The sequence below is a fragment of the Aythya ferina genome (assembly GCF_964211825.1).
Source record: "Aythya ferina genome assembly, chromosome: 1".
NCBI classification, from domain to species: Eukaryota; Metazoa; Chordata; class Aves; order Anseriformes; family Anatidae; genus Aythya; species Aythya ferina.
The window spans coordinates 3,476,412-3,494,322 of record NC_140296.1 but is presented as its reverse complement, the minus strand read 5'-3'; the positions used below and the strand labels follow the sequence as shown (position 1 = coordinate 3,494,322).

At 45.1% G+C, this 17,911-nt stretch overlaps 1 protein-coding gene across 6 annotated transcripts in view; it reads left to right on the top strand.

Annotated features, from left to right (window-relative positions):
• The window catches only part of PAK1 (p21 (RAC1) activated kinase 1), a 68,916-nt gene that overhangs the window by 6,297 nt on the left and 44,708 nt on the right, over positions 1–17,911 (top strand). Inside the window, exon 2 of one of the 6 annotated variants that reach the window (XM_084524602.1) lies at positions 1,049–1,172. The exons of 1 other annotated variant lie outside the window; for it this stretch is intronic. The gene's annotated coding sequence lies outside the window, so the exon portion shown is untranslated. Of the gene's footprint in view, positions 1–1,048; positions 1,173–2,627; positions 2,649–10,200; positions 10,222–11,019; positions 11,040–16,806; positions 16,884–17,911 lie in introns of those variants that run through there. 4 more of the 6 variants (XM_084524603.1, XM_084524604.1, XM_084524609.1 and 1 more) reach the window with 4 other exon arrangements.

Below are 17,911 nucleotides of genomic sequence, written 5' to 3'. Positions count from 1 at the left end.
GCTGGTTATCATGCTCCATAACCCTTCATTTAAGCCATTTGCTTTTCTGATAATCAAACTGCCGAGGTTCTTTGGTAAAAATGCATGCATGTTGTGGGGGTGTGGTAAGGTGTTTGGTCGTCCTGTTCAGCTCCAAGCTTCTGGGGATGAGAAAGCTATGCAAAAATCTGTGTCACACAAAGGAGACTTCTCCCACTCCTATCCGGAGAGAAAAATGTCAGAAATCGAGCCAAATGTGCCTTGAAGACTTAAATAATGAGATTGAAGCAAGGCTGAGCCTCCATTTCCTAATTTTGGGTGGGAAAGTGAGGGTGTCTAGAGCATCTTAACACCAGCTTAGTATAAATGAGTCCTGCACAATCACCAAAATCTTCCCTGGGTAGCCTTACAGAAAGCCAGAGAAGTTGTGAAGGGAAGAAGGAGGGGTTGAACTGCAGCACCAGTGATAGCAGTTGTATCACAGTGACATTGATCTCATAAAAAAACATCTTTTCTAATTTCTGGCTCATCGAATTTCTCATCGTTGCATCAGCCTACGTGTCTTGGTAATAAGGTGACAGGTAAAAATTGCAGTCTTCTACCTTACAAATTCTTCTCCTATGCAATTTTTGACTCTCGATAGCAGAGATAATAATTAAAAAGGCTGAACGAAACTCACAAGAAGCAGCAGAAGTCTCCTCCACTATTAAACCAGTGCCAAAAGGAATGAAAGGATGGGAACAGAACTACTTTTCCTGTCTGGCTTTAATCCCTAGCTCCCTTGCTCATGTTCATGCTGTCTAAACAAGATTTTGAAGACATTCAGATGAGCAAAATTGATGCTGTATCTTGATGAAGCTGTAGCCTGGCAGTGTTGGGCTGCTGTCTCTCCTTTCGTATCTGGGAGCACTGGCAATCCTATTAAATGTAACTCAGTGTGTACGTGGGAACTAACTTTTGCATTCCTTCTGTTTTTTTTTTTTTTTTTTTCCATCCCTCTGTTTCTATTCCTTTACGGTATCTCTTAAAGCCTGTCTTTTTTTTTTTTTTCCCTTCTCCCTTCCTACAGTAACCTTGTTCGTCTCCTGTCGATCTTTGCTTTCCCTCGCCATCGTCGAGACTGATGAGAGATGGAGCCCTAAAACATCTGCGGTCCTGAAGATGCTGATCACACGCAGATGAGCAGTAGGGAGGTAGTGTGCTTTGTCTTCCACCCCAATAAGAAGCAGCTGCTGCAGGGCTTGGGAGGGGCATAAAGGTTGGACATGGGGAAGAAACCTTAGGCTCATTGAGTTCCTCTATCACGAAAGCAATTTTGCTGCCGGGACACTTGGAAATCTCTAAATGTGGGGATTTCATTTGGAAGGGCTGAGGGAATGGCTTTTTCTTCAAGAAGAAAAAAGCAAAAAAAAAAAGGCTAAGATTCCTCCAAGGCTTTTCTGGAAGCCAGCAAGAAGAACACAAGCGTTATATTCTGTGTAGGCTGCCTTTAAAGGGAGGCAGACGGTCATAGGCAGCGTTTGAATTCTAGGTTCAATAAAGGCACTTCCTCCAGTTAGACAAAGCAAAACAGTGTCAATTTTTAGCATTAAGCAGTGTCTACATTCTTCGGTGACTCACTGCACTGTCATAGTAGGACTTCGGGCTTTCACATGGAAGTGGTACTTGCTGAAACAGCATCCTGCCAGCTCGCGGTAACAGCCTCCCCTCCCAAAACTTGTTTCTGATTTACTCATCATGAAGACGGGTTTTGGAGGGTCAGGGTAGCAGAAATAAAAAAAAAAAGGCAAGTATAGGTTTAAAGATCAGACATCTCATTAGCTCTTTTTGTTGACTTTCAAGTGCCAGCTTTTTCATTCAGTCTGTGTTTGTGTCCCTGAAATGCGTCCATGAGTTGCAAAAGATAAACATTCAGAAATGATGAGCTGGCCATATTTGTAAGAGCTCACTCATTTTCTTGATCCAACCAAAAATTTCTTTCCTTGTGTGCTATAACCACTTTTAATGTTATTGTCTGTTTAAAAAACGCTCATGTTGAAATGATCTCAGCTTGAGTTTGCTTCATCTCCTGCAGCTGATTATGGCATTGTCAGGATCATGGTTTCTTTTTTCCTTAAATAAAAACATCCGATTTATTTTAGATGCCCCTTTAGATGCCTATTTTAGATGCCCAGTCCTTTTGTCATACGAGGTACATCCTGCAAGAGCCCTGCCTGCCATCTGATCCAATACTTATTCATCCTGGGACTTGGTCCAAAAGCCACCAACAGTGCTTGTGAGAGCTGGTTTTTGGTGTTGTTTTTTTTTTTTTTTTTTTTTGTCACTCCAGAAAAATGTGGTCAGATGCTGACATGTGGCATAAATCAGTATGTGGTTCGGGAGGTAGTGGTGACAGAGATTAAAACAATTTTATCCAAGAGGCAATTTTTTTGTGCTCTTAACATCATACTTACTTCTGTCATCAAGCTTCACGTTTAATATAACAGTGCATGTCTTGAGTATCTGCTGATGTTCAGTTGCCCTCTGAATCCCTCCCTGTTATTTTGGCTCAGTATCCAGGAGCAGTGACTTCAGCGAGGTGATCTCATCCTACCTGCGGTGTAGCTGTGTTTGCTTTTGAAGACTTGAGATCATAAAATCCGTTCCACCTGTACCTCATGTAGGCACAGGTAAATCCCTTGACATGTGTGATCTCTGGTCTGTCATCCTCCTCTCCTGTAAATTCATGCACTTCACTGGTTGGGCTCTTATTAATGTTTTTCTGTTCACTGGGATATCAATGGGGTGAGCAGTAGAAGGCTTCTCCAGCTTAACTTGTGCGAGCTTCAGCATAAAAACTGTTTGGCCTCTCTGTAAGAGCTGTGATCCTAAATTTTCTAATGAACTAACCCTACAAATTCAGAAGGAAAGAATCTGTGGTTGACTTTGCATTCTTCTTGATTAACAGATTAGAAACTTGTGTTTGCCTTTTTTTTTTTTCCAGAAACCAACCCTCCCCTCCGCCCCATCTCATCACAAAACTATAAAGTGAGGATGTGGCTGTTGGCAGCTGTTTTCTTTTTGATGTGGTCAGCTAAAAATGAATATTAGGAGCATAACTCTGAATCTGCGTTGTCTTGGAGACTGAGGGCATAATGAAAGGACAGGACAGTTCCCTCTCCACCTGCTGGGAGCATGCTTGAGCTTTTTTGGGGGGCTGTGATCAGGGGGTGAAGGTGCTCATAGCTGAGCACATTTAGGCATGCTAACGTGGAAGCACAATGCTTGTAATCCCTATCATTTGGGTTGGAAGGGACCCAAAGATCATCTCTTTGGGTCAAGATCATCTACTTCCATCCCCTGCCATGGGCTGGGAAACCTTCCTCTAGACCAGGTTGCTGAAAGTGAAGTGAAAGTGAAGCAAGGACTTCCAGGCTTTGCCTAGGGAATGCTTTCCAAATGCACATCTTGGTGTAGCAGAGCATTTTTGGGGTTTCCCATCATTTGCCTGCATAGTATCTTGTGAGCATTATATGCTTTCTAGTAATCAGATGATTCAGAAATGAAAGGATGCTTTCCACAACAGGTTATAAACTTTCATCTGGGACCAAACATCTTGTTGGTGTCCTCCTGAAACATTAATTTTCATCCAAGACAGAATTAAGGTGCTAATACTGCTGCCAGTTTAACTGATGTTATTAAATAATTCTGGTGGTGGCCTGTGCTCCATTCACCTTTCAGTCCTTCGGTTCATAACTGAAGTGGTGTAGTGCAGGAGTCATCTGTTGTACAAATGATCCCGCCTTGTTCATCAAGGTGCTGACATCCTCTGTCGCCTTCCACCTAAAAGCTGTCCATAAAGGCTCCCAGAGAGAATAAAACAACTATGATGGAGAGGTGAAGTGCTTTCTTTTGTCATGCAGGTGTAAAGGGCAACACAGAAAGCAGCAGGCCCAAGGGTGAACAGGAAAACACAAATCTGAACAGCCTGAAATACGTACAGAGACTGGCAGTATTTGTGCCATGGCCAGGATGAAAGCAAGGTGAAAAAGAATCAGGAACTGTGCAGCAGGTATTTGGTGAGATCTGCTGAACATGAAGGAACTACAACAACAAAAAAAAATCTGGTCATTTTTTTTTTAGTAACCTGGGGACATAACTCTGGTAGTAGCCTGTGGGTTTCATTGGGAACATTCAGGGACTGTTTTAGCAGCACTTTGAGTGCCTAACCTTGAGAACAAAAGTGGAGTGTTTCATGTGATTACGTACTAAAAGATTTGGGTAGGCATCTAGTGGGAATCCAGAAAGTGCGTGGGTGCTCGATTCCCTTGGACGCTGCTGGGATTTGGCACATAAGCTGGTAAAGTATTTTTAAAAACTCTTAAATATCTTTCTGAAAATTGGGTCTGATGTTGTTAATCGGTGAGAGGGGTGAGGAGATTTTTTTTTTTTTCCCTGAAGCAATTGCCATCTTTGATCCTTGTTAGTTTTTAGTAGGATGAAATTAAGGAAAAGCAACAGAATGACGGTGGGGCTAGTGAGATTGACTCAAAAGGAAGATAAAAACCTACATACATGTAGTGAGGAGGGCAGGACTGTTTATGGGCTTCTGAAAGGTACATGTGGCAAGGAATTGGAGGGTGAGGAAGAAGGAAACTCTTTTGGTCTCTGCTCTGTGCAGGCAGGTGGCTCCACATGGCTTCATCTGAAAGGACTTCACTGACCTTGTGTCCGTGCTTGGGGTGTTTCAGGGATGTGCTAGTGAGAAAAGGAACAGCTTTAGTACTTCAGGCAGGGTAAAACATGTAAAGCTGCAGTTGTTGGCACCCCTGACTGCATGACATCTGTCAGTGTCCTCACAGCAGCTTGCACAAAAGTTGCTTTCCACGACAGCCAGCCTCAACGACAAGGAGGACCTCAGCCAGGAGCCACCCCTGCCTTAGTCCTCAATTTCTCCTGTCCCAAACTTGCACTGGCAGTGCTTGGAACTGCACCCCTTGCTCTTTATATCCATTAGGATGTGGAGATTGTATTATCCATTGGGGTATAATCCATACCGTTTCTAGCTGGTAGGTCAGAAATATAAAAGAAAAATTGGACCAAATAGATAAATGAGTTGTTGATAAGTCACCAAGGCCGAGTGGCACTCAACCAGCTGTCCTGAGGCACTTGAATGTGAAGCTGCAGGGCTGCTGCCCGAGCTGTATCGTTTATCACTGCAGACCGCCACTGTGCCAGAGGACCGGGGTGGTTGCCAGCGTAATTCCCATCTATAAAAAGGCCTCTGGAGGGGATCCTGGGAACCACACACTGAAGGGCCATACTACCAGTTTTTAGGAAGGGAAAAGTCAGAAACAAGGAACACGGGGATGAATGTTTGCTGCTGGGAAAGAGGCAGTGTGGCTTCCGAAAACGGAAATCCTCCTGTGCCACCCCCATGAGGTTCTGTGGAAAGAAAGGGGTTGAAGTGGATGCAGTATGTTTGGATTTGCAGAAGACTTTTGCCAAGATATGAAGCTGCTGCAAGGTTTGAGGAAAGGTTGTCTTAGAGATTGAAAACCACACGAATAATCGGAGGTAAACTACTGGGTATAACATCGCTTTTCAGGGTGGAAAGGGAAACGTCACCATGCAGCAGCAACCAAAAAAGCTACTGTGTTCATCAGGGACAGGATGAATGGTGTAATTTTGCTATGGTGTAAGCACTCGGTGCACCCACATCTCATGTCTGGTGTGCAGTTCTGGTCTGTATGTCTGCAGAAGGGTACAACGGAGTAACAGAAAGGCAGCTGTAAGGGTCAAAGAGACGGGCTGCCTTCCAAGGAGAGGCAAAAAAAAAAAAAAGCTGGAATTCAGCTGTCGGTGAGGAGGAGGAGGAGGAACCTGGGTGAGGTTTAAAGGGTAAAGTCAGCACATCGAGCAGAGTGTGAAACTTGTCCATCAGATCCCATGCGGTTACAACCAGGGGGAATTTGGCTAAAACAAGGAGGGCGTTGATTTTAAAACAGATGGAAGAGCGTACTAGTTTTTTGAAGTGGAATTAGTGCTACACGGCCTTGCAATAGGTGGAATTTGGGGGCAGGCTTTGCAGCTCTTACCTGTGCAAGGCAAATCCCACCTGCATTGCCTTTGCAAGAGTCTGTGTGACCTTCCTTTCCCCAGAGCTTTCTTCTGCAGCTTTTTGGAGGAAGCGATTATCCAGGTGGCTGGCAAGCATTCGACACTCCCTTGTGTGTGCGCTGAGTTTTTTTTTTTTAATTATAAGCGACTCAACCCTCATAGAAGTGTTTGTATTTTATTTTTTTTTAATGCTGCCTTCAGCAGGGTGTGCATGTGAACTCTATTTTAATTAAGGGCGAGGAATCTGCTTTACATAACTCTATCCCAGATTCTCATGAGAGAGTGAAAACAGCCCCGAGGGACTGATGAAGAGGCCAGCAGAATCGGTTGCCTCACAGATGGGAGGCCTGATTCTCATCTCTCAGGTCCTCTCTAGCTGTGGGACTCACCCTGGGCTGGCTGACAGCCAGCGAGGTTGAACTGCAGCTTGATTTATTTATTTATTTGTATTTTTGGGGGTACTAATTTGTGGTTCTGGGTAGCTTCGGGTGTGGTGGGGTGTAGCTCTGCTGGACGTTGTCGTCCTGGTAGTGGGGATGGCCAAATGGGATATGAATCGACCTTTAAGTCCTCTCAGCCATGGTGTGATGCCAGCTCAAAGAACTTCTGCCTCCATGCCCAGTGTATTATATTGCAACGCTGTCCATCTCCTACAGCTCCTGGGGTGAGAGCAGCCACTGCAGCTAAACCCACGTGTGTTCACGGGTCACAGTCCTGCCTTTGGGACAGATGCTTCCCTCTGCGCTGGTCACTGTGGCTCGAGGCAGAGGTGCCTGTTGTGATAAAGCATCGTCTGCATCAGCCAGTTGGGTTGCTTTGGAGTTAGTGGGATTGGGTCAGGGTGGTTCTCTGAATCTCTGAAAATGGAAAATAAATCATACTGGAAGTCACAAATGAACCTTTTAGAAGTGGATGTGTACCTCATACTTTTTCAAAAATGCTATAACCAAATTTTGATTTCAGTTGTAAAGCCTGAAAGGGACAGGGAGCAGATGAGTAAAATGTTTCTGTGCCATTAAGGAGGGAAAACCCAGGGTGTTCACTTGGTCTTTTATTTGTTTTCTCTCAAGAAGAAAGAAGTGATAAGAGTGGCGAAACTCGATTGTTGCAGTACTGCAAGCAGGGCATGTAAATTAAAGAGGATCTCTTTCACTCTGCACAAAGGGAAATATGAAAAAACAAACCGCAAGCTCTGTAAAGATGCTAATGAGTCTTATGAGTCAAACTTGGCATGTCATTAACATCGACTTTTGTTTGTGGAGGCTGAAGCGAGCATCTCTTTTGGAAAGGTAAACTGGGGGGCAGCTTGCCAATGTTGTTATCAACATTTCAGTGGGATGTTGAAGAAGTTAAGCCACTGACGGACAGCAAGGTTGTGACCTTGTGGTGTCCTGCTGAACCTGGTGGCGGCTGGCAATTATTTTTTCTGGAAGCAAAAACCCTGGAGAGGTTTGCCATGTCTCTTCATTGCATCCAGTGATATAAAGGGCAGATAACTTTTATTTTTGCTGTGAAAATCCAAACTAAAATACTGATGCCACTGAGATCTCTGAAGAATTTCTGTTGCTTTTATTATACCTCTGTTTTCTGCCAAGGAGGCATCTGTAGACAGTGCCTAGAAATTTGGACTCCTCTTGTCCAAAATACTCATCTTATGTGGATCAGTGGAGGGTTTTGGTGTTTAGCCTGAAGTTTTACTGAAGTGCTTGTTGAAGTGTTTAGGGCTTAAAACCAATGGAAAGTAACTGGAGATGCTGGGGCCTTGCAGTTGCACTCAACTGATGGGTGTCTTCTATCAGCTTTCCATGAAAGGGGGAAACAATTCGGAGGAGCAAATTGAAATGAGGAGACATTTCTGCTCAGCAAGAGCGGTCAGGCCTTGGGACGGATTGCCCAGGGAGGTGGGGGAGTCCCCGTCCCTGGGGGTGTTCAAGGAGAGGTTGGACGTGGTGCTTGGGGACAGGGCTTGGTGGTGACATTGGTGGTAGGGGGTGGTTGGAGCAGGTGATCCTGGAGGGCTTTTCCAACCCTAATGATTCTGTGATTCTGTGATTTTATGAGCAGATCAGCAAGCAGGTGGGGCGAAGACAAGCCAGTTAGAATAGCAGAGAAATGTGAACGAGCGGACAGAAAGGAATCCGATGGTGGCATCACACCTTGGACGTGCTTTGTGGGGTAGGGTAGGCCTCACCATATGCTTCACGTGGAGGGTACCAGAGATGCAGCCTGGTGTCAGGTCCAAATCTCTGCTTGTATGAGATAGGGAATAGGAGCAAGCGTGGTAAGGATTTAACAGTTTGAAGGAGAACATTCCTGTGAGCTTCATTCAAGAGGAAAGGGGAAAGCTAGCGTGATGCTATGCAGCGCGCCGTGACTCAGATGTGTTGGGGGCAGAGCACAGGTGGCAGGCGCTGCCTTTCTCCCTGATCAGGGGGACTGCACAGGAGCTGGGTGCTGACAGCAGGAAGCTGCTGGCTCCTTCTCCGCTCTCGGAGCTGTTTCCATTCTGGGTGCAGGACCAGAGCGAGCAGCTTCTGCCTGGCAGCCTGCCCCGCCGCGCAGCTCCTCGCCTCGCTCTGCAGGCGCTTTCAAAATTAGCAGAGGCACAGAGGGTGGAAATGCGAACCCCAGAACCAGAGCAGGGCAGGAATCGGGAAACTTGGACTGTGTTCCTCCTCTGCTGTAAACTTGGGGGGATTTTCTCAACTCGCTTTCTTGGTTTATACGTGGGTAGTGGAGCTGTTTGCTTTCAGGTGTTCTGCATTGCCCTGCAGGTGTTTTTCCCTTGGAAGAACACAGCAGAAGTCGTTCCTTCACCCACGGTGGTAACATTTTGTCGTTGAGTCGTGTTTTATGGAGGCATCATTTTCTGTCTGTTGCTTAAAATTTAGGAAAAGATTGTGAAATTGCACTGTGCTTTTCTCTAGGCAGCAAGACTAGGCTTAAAAGAAAAAAAAAAAAGAAAAAAGAGAAATATCCTTTTCTATAGATCCCTCTGCAAATTCTGTGTTACAAAACTATTTCATGGTATTTCTTTATTCAGAAAATAGCAGAGTTCTCTGTGAAAGCAGCACAGGACAGAAGATGCTTTTATATGCAAGCCCTAAGTGAAGAAAGAAGGACGTCCTGAGGAATAATATGAAGTCTGATGCTTTCTGGCCTGCTGCATGGCTGAGAAGTGATGGGTGAAGTGGGATTTTGCTTGCACAGATCTCCTAATCCTCAGCACTTCGACTTTTGCTTTGTTTTCTTTGGCTTCAGAGGCAGCTGGTGTCTGGAGCCGAGGCAGGCTGGTGCTCTGCTTAATGTCCCCGAAAGACCTGCAAACTTAGCCAAGCTTTCGGGCTCCGAAGAGATGAGCCGTGCAGCGTGAATTGCAACTGGATGCCTCGAGTTCGGGGAGCCCGCAGCGGCTGCGACCTTTTGAAATCTTGTTCAAACTGTTTTTGTTGCACTCAGACAGGAATGCTGTGTTCTTTGTTCCTGCTCCTAAAAGGCGAGCCTCTCCGTGCAGGCTGCTTGCAGCTTTTATGGCTTGATATATATGGGTCAGGGGAGGAAGCGGGCTTTAGGCTGCTAGCTGTTTCCGAGCTGCTTGAAAAATCCTTCTGAACGCGTGGAGGAAGTTTTAAGATCCCAGCTGAATTTGGGAAATAACTTCGGTCTTGATGAGGAACAGAAATCCCCCAGACTTGAACCGCTTCCAACTTCTGGGCAGCCAAGCAAGCAGGAGGCTGACTATGGGACGGACCTGTTTGGTGCTGGGCTCCCTGGTTAATTCTCAGCTTTCCTGAGCTCTGGGAGGAAACATCCAACCTCTCAGTTACTATTACTGAAATGCCTTTGTTTATCCAACGGGATAAAATTGCATTCAGGAGTTACAAATAAGGTGAAGATTTGCACTGCCTCGTGAAATCATTTTAAGTACTCTTACGTGTTTTGAGTCCCCACCTGGTTGTCCTGGTTGATTCTAGCTGATTTTTTGGGGGCAGGCAGAGTGGGAAAGGTCATTCTTATTGTTGGTGAAGTTACACTAGAAAGAACCTTACACCTAAAAAGCCCCTCATGCTTGAAACTGGATTTGTCAGAGCAGCCAAAATTTGGCTTCCTTCTCCATCAGCATTGCTGGAGCTGAAGGACATGGTATGTAGGTGTAACCAGAGATTTTAGGAGAAGGCCTTGAAAACAGCCTGTTTGTCAGCAATCCTTTCATCCCTTCTCTTCGTTCCCCCTTTGCCTGCTGGCATCAGCGCTCAGGCACCAAACTTGCATGACAAGGCTGCTGTGGATTCAGTTTTGGATGTAAAGCCTGCGAGGAAACTGGCTTTAAAGCCAGCAGGTTGCTGTTTGGCTGGCTGTGTCCATAGGCATGCAAAGGTTTTCCTGCTGTGAAGGGCTTCTCCTGGGGTGATGTTGTCATGCACATACGGGATTTGGAGCCTGAGCCCTGTGTGATGCCTGCTTGAGGATGGCAGCCCCTAACGAAGGCTGACTGTGCCATTTCAGACCGCCTTGACTCACGCTATTTGCTTTGGAAATTGAAGTTTCAATCGCGTCTGATAGCCGAGCTGACTGTTACGTTATACATTTAGCAGCCTTATTTTTATAACTCTTTCCTTAATTACTTATGTAAATAATTTCAGAAGCCCTCGCCTTGATTCTGGAGAAGCTGGCATAGCAAATACCGGGAGGCTGGCAGCAGGTGCTGCAAGTAATCACTCTTCTAAATTAAGCAACACATTCCAAGGCAGTGGGTTAATTCCTGGGTAAATAGCGTGCACGCAGATTCTTCGAATCAGCTGGATCGTGACCCAGCAAGTTACTTAAGGCTTGTAGCTGTAGTCACTTCGGATCATCTCAATGAAGTCCAAAGCCCAGGGTATTTGGTGTTTCTCCTGAAGTCTTTGCTGCTGGGGGTTTTCTAAAACAAGCCCAAGAGCTAGCAAAGCATTATTTGTGAGGTTTGTTCCACCTCCTTCGCCACCTTTGCATGTACCAGTGACTTTCTGCAAAAAATAAGTCTTCTAATTTCTGCAACAGAGCCCTTTTGGCATCCCTAAGCAGTAAATTTCATCCTGCAGGACAGATTCTGCCCATCACCCCGTTGTCTTTGCATTTGCACAGCTCCAACCAGCAATGTGCTTGTGCAAGGTCACCCCCAAAAGCATGGCCTGTTCTTCAGGAATCACTCCTAGCTCATGAAGCTGATGGGGTCTGTGGGGTAATCTGATTTTTAAATGACTCTCATAGACCCTGCAGGGCTCTTTGGAAATTGGTAAGATCTTCTGTTGGTGCATAGAGCCTGACTTTGGAAGACTTTGTCTCTGTTATGGGGTAGGAAGGTGTAAAACCTTCTTACAAACCCAAGCTGTCTTTAAAATCTATCTTCCTGCTAAAAAGTAAGGGGAAAAGTGGAATTTGAGAATCCCATGTGATGTGGAATAGAGCAGAAACTATACCTTTATTTCAGGTAGGAAGGTGATCACCACCTTCCTCCTTGAGGGTGATTTTCCTCCTCAAGTTGGAGGAAAAAGATGGATTTTTGATGCCTCCATGGGACTGTAGACCGTGACTCATCCCTCTGACTTATGTTTGGTGCCTTCTATGTCTGTGGATGTGCAGTCTAGTTATCTAACTGGTACTTGAAATCATACAAACAGATCTGAAGTCACTTTTCACAGTCAGCTTGGGTTTTTTTTTGCTATGCCCAGTCATCTCCAGAAAGAAGTGGTCTTGGGATTGAAGCATGATCTTGGGACACAGCCCTTTCCTGATTAAAAAATAAATAAAAATAATAATCCAGGTGACCAGCTTCTGAAGGTTGAGCTCAATTTTTAATGACGGTGTTACAGAATGGTAGGTTTAAGGGTCCAAAAAAAAAAAAAAAGGGTCCTTTAAAAAGTCCTCTTCAAGTGATATTACAGTTCTGTGTGAGCTGGGACCAAAATACCTTTAAAAACTGGTGAAAAGGAAATCGTACCCACTGCTCAATACCAACTCCCCACTCTTTACAGATCTTCTGACAGTGCCTTGTAGGTTTAACAGATGGTCTGAATGCATCTTGCTGCATTCTGCTGGTCGGAGTTTGTTCTCTGTGATGCTGCAAGATGCCTGCAAGGCTTGGAAAGGGAGAGCAAGAGCTGGGCAGGCAGCAATTTGGTGACAGGAGCACAGGAGTGAGGTAATCTTGTACACGTTTTCTGGGCAATCTTTACAAAACGGGTCAGGATTTGACCTCATTTAAATACTGTGGAGCTGGGGTCAGCAAAATCCCGCTTCCCAGCTAATTCACTGCCAAGTGGGTTGTAAAAATTGAAAGTGCCAGGTAATGTAGGGACCAGATATTCAGCAAATGTCTTGCAGGCTGGCTTTCTGAATGGACTCCTGAGAAAGAAAACAAAAAAAATAAACATCCTCTGCTCCTAATTACGGATTTTGGGAAGGAATATGTCATTTAAGAGTACTGCTTTGCATCTTTCCTACTAATGAGTGACTTAAACTCAGCCTATCCAAATATATGTGTATATATACATATGTATAAAATCTTATTTTTCTAGGCTATGCAAAGAATTTGTAATACTTTGTTGTCAGAAGCAGAACTTGAAGGAAAAGCAGTCCATCCCCTTACCAGAGATATGAACATTGTGTCAGGGCCCTTGGATTCATTAGTAACAAGGAAATATTTCTCCACCGGCCCATCCTCTGAAATAAAACACATCAAGCAAATTGTCGTGCTGTTAGATTGAGACTTGGCAATTAGTGTTTGTGTGGCAATTTGATTCTGTTCTCTTAAAATACCCCTGGAGAACATCCCACTGTAGCCCTGGTCTGCTTCCAGGACTAGCCTGGGATGCCCTGAACGCGTCGGTGTTAAGCAGCAAGTTCTGGTGGTGTGGTCTGCGAAGTTGTTAGAAAGCTTTGAAACCCGGTTTGCTCTCTGAGGGCTTTCCATTTAGGAAAGAGGAACCGATACCATCCTAATTTTAACTCTGGAAGAGGAAGGGAAAATAAAAAGCTTCAGAGAAGCTGAATTCGTCTAGACTGCAGGTTTTTTGTTCTGGCTGGCCAGCCTGCCTTCTCATTTGGACTCTGACTGCTCCACTACTGCATTCCCTTGTTGCATCGCATCCCTCTGTGAAAGCAAAACCACTTCTGCTTTTATGAGCTCTGCTCTCCCGTGGCTCTGTGGGACGATGAGTGCCCTACTGACCAACGCACAAACCCCTCTCTTTGTCCTTTCACATTGTTTGCAAAGCTTTCTGCTGCTTTTGTCTTAAAAAAATCACTTTTGAAGTTAAGGGGTCCTCTGTTTTATTGACTATAAAAGTGGGCACGATAGTTAGGGGACAAGAGCTGTGTTAGCTGAGGTACTGAAGTCTTTCTGGCTGCCAAGCAGTAACAGTCCAGCTTCTCCAGCTCGATTTCCAGGGGCCAGTGATGATGAATTTCATTGGTTTTCTGCTTGGCGGTGGCAGTGGTATCTGTGCAGCTGCTGCTTGTTATACTGTAAGTAATAGTTTAATGGGTTTGTATGCAATAAATTGTAATTTCGTGTTGCTGTGTGGTTTTCAATAGCATGGCAGAATTACTTATGCCTTTGAATTTCAAAGAGGCAGTGTTTTAAAAATGGGATCATGGTATCAAGGGTTTGTGAAGCAGAGGGCAGGCAGGCTTTTGCCTGTTCCAGAGGTTTCCTAGCTAGAAAATGCAAGTCAGGAATACGAAAACTATGTTGATTTTTTTTTCTTTGAGTCAGGCTTCTCTTGCATTTGGATGGTAAGGTTGCCTTAAGGGAACGACTGGTTTCAAGGTAAAATATGAGTGTGACAAGTCATCTGTGGAAGTCTTTGTCATTTGGTAACTCGGTGCTGCTTTTACAACCTGCCCTGTCTCTTCAGCAGGCCCTGTGCTTCGTTTTGACTCTTTTGTTCCAAAGTGAGTCACATTTCAGTCCCTGAAGGATCCGCTGACAAACTTTCCCTTGGCTGTCTTTTGAAGTGGCGGTGTTGGTTGTTGTGTCAGGGAGCTGTTGTGACAACTGGAGTCTGGACTGAGTCCTTAAATGCGGTGTCCCAGTTGCTGCACTGGTTATTTGAGGGGAAACGATCCGACTTTGGCTTTTAGGTGTGGATCCTGTCACGTGCAAGCCCCTGTGGTGTGCCTCCAGGGATCTGAATAAAGGATCCATCACCTCCAGGGATCTAAATGAAGGATCTATTTAAGAATTGTGAAATCCGTGACTTCGATTTGGGCAGGATCCAGGCCCCTCCGGAGCAGCGATACCGCACAAAGCCCTTGGCTCACAGCTTGCACAAACCGCCTGTTGCTTGGCTCGCTGCGAGATAAAGGTCAGGTTGGGTCTACCAGGGCTGATAACCTCATTTCCCATGAGGGAAACGTTCAACTCAGGCATATGGTTAGCAAATATTGACCAGATAAGAGCGTGGAACGGGGATAAGGAAAGACCAGCACGCTGGTTTCCTGAGCATCCCTGCTGTTTGGGCACAAAGGCACCGTCCGACCTCACTGCTGCCTGGCACCAAATCCCATCCACCTTCTCCCAAGGCATGCTGAGGGGGAGCAGGAATTATTTTAGGGCTGTTCTGAAGGTACCTGTGGGAGAAGACGCTGATCTGGGAGGTGGTGGTGGTGCATATGCTGGAAAGGGGCTCTAAAAAAGCACTTCAGTCGTTGGTGTTACTTAGCTGATAGCAGCAGGGAAGCGAACGTGGGGGATTACTGCACAATTTCGGTGATGTTACGGATGCAAATGCTTTTTATTTTTATTTTTGTTGCATTTAAAAGCCTGGTTTGCTTGGCACTGAGTCACTAGTAGGCTGTGTGCTTTTAAAATCAGCGTGCTAAAAACACCACTAATGTGGAATTGCCAGGATATACACGTGTGTGTACACAGGTACACCTTTGGGAACCTCACCTCAGATGATGTCAGCTTATCCTGCACATTTTGCCAGTTTTCAGAAGCTGTCAGGTAGCACAGTGTGGGAAGTGTTAGAGGGCATGACGGGATAAATCCTGAAATCCCAATTTGGGCCAAACACCCACTGTTTTCAGTGGGCGGCTCGCTGGCATTAAGGCCAAGTTCCCCTTAGCTGTCCCAGATGTCCTTTTCTGTCTTTTTAAACTTAACGAGACTGACAGTATCTTGTATTACAGACCAAACTGCAGGGTTATGGCCCTTAAAGTTCATAAACGTGGTCGGATTTGTGATCAAGAAGTTGGTTAAATAAATAAAATCATTTCCAGTAAGTATTCTTTAAATTCTCAATAATGTTGGTGAACTGCCAGTGATCTGAAAATAGAAATTAGCTGGTGCTGTAGAGCAGTGCATAAAGAAGACTTCCATTCTGTAGGGAAACTCTGCTCTTCTCAAAGCTCTCCCCTTCGTAAAGGGAGAAAATAGAACCACTTTTATTTTAAAATGGGAAATTTTAAAATTCTCTCAAAATACCAACACAACTTTATTGAAATAACTTTTGCTAGACATTTGATTTTTATTTCTGTATGTATTTTCCGGAGAATGTTTCTGTGAAATGCCTCCAGATTTTGTCAGAATATTTCTCTCCAGCATAAAATTCTGAATTTCATATGTTTGAGAAGTTAATAGCTTAAACCTAGATACCTGGGAGTTCCTGACTGGCATCACACAGTTGAGATCATACTCTCTTCTGGCTGCTTCTGTCCCTCCAAGAAAGAGGAAAATGCTGTGTTTGTGTTGGCAACACCCCCCAAAAAAGAAACAAAACTATGTCCCAAGTGCTTTAAAGATTTTGGAGGCTCCCAAGCTCATGCTGTCTGTATTTTCTGCCCTCTCTGCTTCTCGTTAGGACATGGTCTGTGCTTATTCATACTTTGAGGTAGGGAGTCACATCATTTGGGCTCCCAAGAGGGGAAAAAGGGGTTTTCCATCCCTCTGTTTTCCCCCTGCCCTTTACGCTCTGCTGCTGAGTTTCCCAGCACAATTGCATACAGTTTGCTCTGGGCTTTTTTTTTGTTTGTTTTGTTTTAAACCAAGAATGTGTGCCTTCTGGTAACTGCAGTTGCAGAAGCACCTGCAAGAATTTGTTCATGCTATGTGTTCTTTAACGACCTGAATTGTCCTTCTTCTAAAGAGTTGGCTGACTTGTTGGAGGAAGGCAGAGCAAGTGACTTGTGCTGGTCCTTCCCCCTCCATGCCTCCAGAACCACAAACTAGGCCAGTGCAATAACTGGGACAAGAGCTTACATCTCCCAACTACCAGCACTGTAGTCTAGATGCTAAACCTCAAAATGAGGGTGTTGTAGTGCTGATCCCAAGTCCTTCACTGATTTTTCTGCTCAAGGCTGTTACATATCATCAGTTTTCATTTATCTTCATTACTAGACTGGGGCCTTGAACACTGCTGACTGAAAATCCACTTGCTTCACATAAGTTGAAGTGGGTGCTTCTCTCTGTTAGAAGCTCCCTGCCACTTTTAGTGGCTTGGTGAGGTTGGGACCTCTGGGGATCATCTCATCCACCCTCCCTGCTCAAAGCTGTGGCAAGCCGGAGCAGTTTGCTCTGGACCATGTCCAGTTGTGTTTTGAGCACCTCCAAGGTTAGCAACTCTACAGCCTCTTGGGGCAACCTTTTCCAGGTTCTGACTCCCTGCAGTAAAAAAAGTTGATTTTTTTTTCTTTTTTTTTTTTTTTTGTTCTTTGTACATTTAAACAGAATTTCCTGTATTGCAGTTTGTGCCCGTTGCCTTTTGTCCTGTTGCTACATACCACCAAGAAGAGCCTGGCTCCATCTTTACGCCCCATATCAGGTATTTACTCGTAGTGATAAGATCCTGAGCCTTGCCTTCTGCAGGCTGAGCAGCCCCAGCTCTCTCAGCTTCCCTTTATATGAAAGATGCTCCAGTCCCTTCATCATCTTTGTCTGCTATTATTTGGCATTTTAATTCCTTGAAGCTCTGATACTTGCTCAAACAGCAGCTTGCGCCCTGTGCTGACCTTACAGCCCACTCTGTGTCACTGTATAAAGTTGGTCGTTGGCCAAAATCTGGGCAGGAAATGCTTTCCAGGGAAGGAAACCCATGGGCTCAGTAGTCAGAGTGCAGTAGAAGAATGAGAGAAAAATCCTTTTGTAATTCAATAGTATTGCAAAGTGATTTTTTTCTCCCCCCTAAACTGCGCCCCAGAGGAAATCGGGGCATCAACTGCAATTTTCTCAATGCTTTATTTCTACGCCCTCCCCCAAACCGACACCCTAGGCATAGTGTCAACCTCTGGGCTAACAGATGGTGTTGAGAGGGGGGGAGGGAGGGAGAACAATTTGCATCTAAATAGCTGAAATAAAAAAGGGTCATGTCCCACAGACCAGCCCCACTCACCTGCTGTTTAAATCCCCCTGAGAAACGAGCAAACACTGCGTTTTTTAATGTCTGTATCAGCTGTACTTACTCTCTGAAGTCCTAGAAGAGCTGCAAGCACGTGGATCTTGCTGCATTGATGGCGTTCTGGCCCCAAAACTGTGAAATTGTAAAGGTTTGGTTCTCTGAAAGTGGCTGATAGATGTATCACTTTTTTCTCCAACTCTCCCATCGTAGTGATTATCACAATTAGTGATGTGCAAACACTGATGTTACAGAGAGGGTTCAAACCAAGTATTCCCTCCTCCTCAGCTTCATACTCGCATCATGAGCCAGACTTCAGAGGTGCTCTTGCCAGAGGTCCTGTTGCTTTACACAACAAAATTTGACATGAATTTGTTCATGTGAGACGGGGTTTGGCCCTACTGACCAAGCTTCGGCATGGTGGTGGTCCTGCAAGGCCGTATCATGGTCATGTTGGC